The 5,191-nt window shown below is 38.9% G+C and overlaps 1 non-coding gene across 1 annotated transcript; it reads left to right on the top strand.

The window, feature by feature from the left end:
- Positions 1-342: 342 nt before the first annotated feature.
- Positions 343-415, top strand: TRNAH-GUG (transfer RNA histidin (anticodon GUG)). Its single transcript has one exon. It is a non-coding gene; the product is annotated as a tRNA-His (tRNA).
- The last annotated feature ends 4,776 nt before the right edge of the window (positions 416-5,191 follow it).

The raw sequence follows: 5,191 nt of genomic DNA, 5'->3' as shown, positions 1-5,191 counted from the left end.
AAAAAGTCAGAGTTTTTCCACAATACCTTACGAACATTTAATTTTTGGGCTTCCGTGGCACAATGGTTATTGCGTTCAGCTGTTAACCGAAAGGTTGTTGGTTCGAGCCCACCCGGGAGAGGTGTTGTGGGGTCTCAGATGTAGCGTGAAAAGTCATAACTTTTCCACAATACGTGACAACCATTTAATTTCTGAGCTCCCGTGGCTCAATGGTTGTCGCGTTCGGCTGTTAGCCAATATGTTGGTGGTTCGAGCCCACCCGGGAGAGGTGTTGTGGGGTCTCAGATGTAGCGTGAAAAGTCATAACTTTTCCACAATACCTGACAACCATTTAATTTCTGAGCTTCCGTGGCTCAATGGTTAGCGTGTTCGGCTGTGAACCAATAGGTTGGTGGTTCGAGCCCACCCGGGAGCGGTGTTATGGGATCTCAAATGTAACGTAAAAAGTCAGAGTTTTTCCACAATACCTGACGAACATTTTGTATTGTTTTTAGAGTTGCCTTAGTCAACTCTTTATACTACGTTGCTGATTAACTTACTTAGTTAATTACCAGTAGTTTGTCGTAATTAAATACGCTTAGAGATACGGAGTAAACTGGTCTTTATTTGGCATAGCCGAATCCGTTTCTGCCTACAGGTATGTAAGTACAAAATGTAAGAGAGTTATTCCGCGTTACAAATATCGATCGTCTCTGATTGATTCATGCACATGTTGTTAGCGCTACCTATCGATGCATCTTTCCCCTTAGAATAGTGGAAGTCCGCTTTGTTTATTTTTACTTAACAGAATCTTTCGCGTAACACCTCCTATGTAAAAATTTATGTTTTAAAAATATTTTCAACTTTAACGTTGTTTAGAATTACAGACAACTTTTAAACTAGGTGTTATTGTAAATTGGTTCCCGATTACAGTGTTTCATATAATCTTTTTGTTAATTTTAACTTCAAACAGTTTTACTGAAATGCAAAGTCATTCTGTTACACTAATACCCTATGTCCTAACTTCACAAATTCAGTCTTGCGACTGGCTTTCTTTGCCTTGAAGACCTTCTAACCGCTGGCGTATTTACGCGGTCGGGAGTGTTAGAGTCTGCAGATCTGGCTTCGGGATGAGCATTACCAGGGTGAGGCACTTGTGGAACAGGCTGTTGTGGTTGTAGTTGCGGTTGCTGTGGAGGTACCCGGATGCTTGGATTGAGCGTTATAGGGATGTCATCGTCCACAACTGCTGGTTGCCGCATTTGCTGTTCGTTTATCTGCCTCAGTTGACGTCTGTTGCGTCGTAGCGTCAACCCGGTGTCCGTTTCAATGATATAGGACCGCGGCGCTGTTTTCCGAATGATTTTTGCCTTATGATCCCACTGACCCTTCTGAATTTGAACTCGGACCCACGTACCGGATGGTAACGATGAGAGCGCAACGCCGCTGTTAGTTTGGCGGTGTTTCTGAATAGAAGGGGCTACCGCCTGAGGATCGCATGTTGGGAGGCGTGTGCGCAACGAACGCCCCATTAGCAACTGTGCTGGAGAATGTCCGTGTTCTTGTGGCGTATTGCGGAAACTTAGCAAGCCAAGTTCGTAATCTTGTTGGGAATCTACCGCCTTTTTCAGGAGCCTCTTGGCGATCTGGACGCCTTTTTCCGCCAATCCGTTTGATTGTGGGTATTTTGGACTTGACGTGGTATGCTGGAATCCGTACTTTTTTGCAAATAGTTGAAATTCGTGAGAGCTGTACGGTACATTGTCGGACAGAACTTCCCGAGGAATGCCGTGGCGCCCAAACACCCTTTTCAGAACTTGGATTACGTTCTGTGTGCCCAACGAGTGTAGTTCTTCAACTTCCAAGTAATTGGAATACGCATCAATGACGACAGTGTAGTCTTTGCCTTGGTAGTGGAAAATGTCTGTCCCGACGCGTTCCCATGGTGTGTTCGGTGTTGTCCTCATGTTTAGCGGTTCCTTTTGCTGTGTATATTGATAACGATTGCATGTCGGACAACTTTTGCACGTGTTTTCCACATCTTGGTTTAAACAAGGCCAATACAGCGCCTGGCGAGCGCGTCTTTTGCACTTTTCAATACCCAAATGGCCGTCGTGTATAAGTTCGAGCAGTCGACCTTGTAATGATTTGGGTATTACGATTCTTGATCCTTTTAATATCAATCCATCCGCCTCTAATAATTCAGCCTTTACCAAAGCATAACTCGACGTTTCTCTATCCGGAGCCACCCATCCGTTGAGGAGGTGTTCCTGCCCTTACAAAAAACTTCTTAAGAGTTCTAAAGGAATTTCTTTGGAACCCTACGGAGCCCTTGGGATCATTTTCTAAAGAAACAATTTCCAAAGACTTCCTTGGAATTTCCTAAAGAATTCTTGAGATAAATTTCCAAAGAATTTCTTGGGATTATTTTCTAATGAAATTCTATAGGAATTCTAGAGATAAATTTCCAAAGAATGTCTTTGGATTATTTTCTAAAGACATTCTTTAGAAATTCTAGAGATAAATTTCCAAAGAATGTCTTGGGATTATTTTCTAAAGAAATTCTTTAGGAATTCTAGAGATAAATTTCCAAAGAATTTCTTGGGATTATTTTCTGAAAAAATTCTTTAGGAATTCTAGAGATAAATTTCCAAAGAATTTCTTAGGATTATTTTCTAAAGAAATTCTTTAGGAATTCTAGAGATAAATTTCCAAAGAAGGTCTAGGGATTATTTTCTAAAGAAATTCTTTAGGAATTGTAGAGATAAATTTCCAAAGAATGTCTTTGGATTATTTTCTAAAGAAATTCTTTAGAAATTCTAGAGATAAATTTCCAAAGAAGGTCTAGGGATTATTTTCTAAAGAAATTCTTTAGGAATTCTAGAGATAAATTTCCAAAGAATTTCTTGGGATTATTTTCTGAAAAAATTCTTTAGGAATTCTAGAGATAAATTTCCAAAGAATTTCTTAGGATTATTTTCTAAAGAAATTCTTTAGGAATTCTAGAGATAAATTTCCAAAGAAGGTCTAGGGATTATTTTCTAAAGAAATTCTTTAGGAATTCTAGAGATAAATTTCCAAAGAATTTCTTGGGATTATTTTCTGAAAAATTCTTTAGGAATTCTAGAGATAAATTTCCAAAGAATTTCTTAGGATTATTTTCTAAAGAAATTCTTTAGGAATTCTAGAGGTAAATTCCCAAAGAATTTCCTGGGATTATTTTCTAAAGAAATTCTTTAGGATTTCTAGAGATAAATTTCCAAAGAACGTCTAGGGAATATTTTCCAACGAAATTCTTTAGGAATTCTTGAGATCAATTTCCAAAGAAGGTTTAGGGTTTATTTTCCAAAGTTTTTCACATTTTAAGTTTGTGGATGACGAAAATTATGGCACTAACTCTTTTTTTCTATTGTGGATGTTTCAATGTAAGTAGGGCACATACGTCCGCGACAAGGATGCGATTAGTCAGGGTTCAGTATGTGTTTAAGCAGGGAAGGAGATGAGGTTTACTTGAGAGGTGACGGAAGGGGTGTGGGGGTCAAGTCACCTCCGGCGGACACGGGGCAGTCGGCACCTATAGGGTTGGATCTCCGACATGTGTCTTATTCCCTCAAACTTTGCCGCCCAGAAGCTTGGCTTACAGGAGTGCGCCACACTCCCGGCTGGCACTAATTCTTAAAAGTAAAATAAGAGTATATAATTAAAATCGTTATGTTTAGATTTACAGGGAATCTAAGCTGTCAGTCGGAATTTTTGCTTAATTCTCTTATGGCATGTTTTATCTTTATTTCGAGCGTAATTAGAGTCCAAAATAAATATTTTTTAGAAAACATTGTAGAGAAAATTAGGTTAAACGTGTTTCTGATACTTGAAAAACTCTCAGTGAATATACATTATTAAATTTAACAACAACGTCTGTATCTACTGCTTGGCCGTTAAAGCCTTCAAAACCCACATAGTACACCATACAATTGCACAAGGTTAAAACTTTCTGCCGTTTACGGATGTTTTAAGTCGATAAAATGTCTGACTTTATAAGCAGTTTCACACTGCATGCGAGAACTTCCTTCGCTATGTGGGGTGTAGTTCACTACACTCCCTGTATTGGGATATGGTTCTGCGTGTAAGAACTATCCTCGTTTCAAGTGGCTAAATTAATTTACCCACTTCTCAAGATATTTCCCAAGAAAATTCCAAAGACATTTCTCAAGAAAATTCCAAAGATATTTCCCATGTAAATTCCAAAGACATTTCCCATGTAAATTCCAAAAAAATTTCCCAAGAAAATTCCAAAGATATTTCCCAAGTAATTTCCAAAGACATTTCCCAAGTAAATTTCAAAGACATTTCTCAAGAAAATTCCAAAGACATTTCTCAAGAAAATTCCAAAGATATTTCCCAAGAAAATTCCAAAGATATTTCCCAAGAAAATTCCAAAGATATTTCCCAAGAAAATTCCAAAGATATTTCCCAAGAAAATTCTAAAGATATTTCCCAAGAAAATTCCAAAGATATTTCCCAAGAAAATTCCAAAGATATTTCCCAAGAAAATTCCAAAGATATTTCCCAAGAAAATTCCAAAGATATTTCCCAAGCAAATTCCAAAGATATTTCCCAAGAAAATTCCAAAGATATTTCCAAAGCAATTTCCAAAGAAAAAGAGGCCAATATTCCCCAATTTCCTAAAGAACGCCTTAAGGATTTCCAAAGAAATTTCCCAAGGAATTTTCTTAAGAGTTCTTAAGAAGATTTTTGTAAGGGTGTACCCTTTGTAAAACTGGATCTTTAGCCGTTTCGGCTTTAATCAAGTCGAGCATTGCATCGCTGACTGGCAGGGACCTAATGACAGTATTTACATGGATGCGCAACTCGTCGCTGGTTTCATCGTAGAGGCGTTTCTCCTCTTGCTTGATCGGCAGACTCGCACGGGACAGCGCATCCGCTAGTATCAAGTCTTTGCCTGGCGTATACTCTAACGTATATTGATATTTGGCTAACTTCAGGAAGAGCCGCTGCAAACGAGGCGGTATTTCAGCCAACACTCGCTTAACCATTGCTATTAGCGGTTTGTGATCGGTCTCCAAACCGAACTGGTGTCCATACAGGTACGTGTGAAATTTTTGACACCCATAAACCAGGCTTAAACACTCCTTTTCAATTTGGGCGTACCTGGTTTCTGCATCGGTCAACGCCCTAGATGCATAAGCAACTG

Source organism: Phalangium opilio, unplaced genomic scaffold (genome assembly GCF_054372755.1).
Source record: "Phalangium opilio isolate 3A_F unplaced genomic scaffold, DU_Popi_V2 ptg000017l_1, whole genome shotgun sequence".
Taxonomy (NCBI): domain Eukaryota; kingdom Metazoa; phylum Arthropoda; class Arachnida; order Opiliones; family Phalangiidae; genus Phalangium; species Phalangium opilio.
The sequence above is the reverse complement of the archived record's forward strand: the minus strand, read 5'-3'. Positions and strand labels throughout refer to the sequence as shown.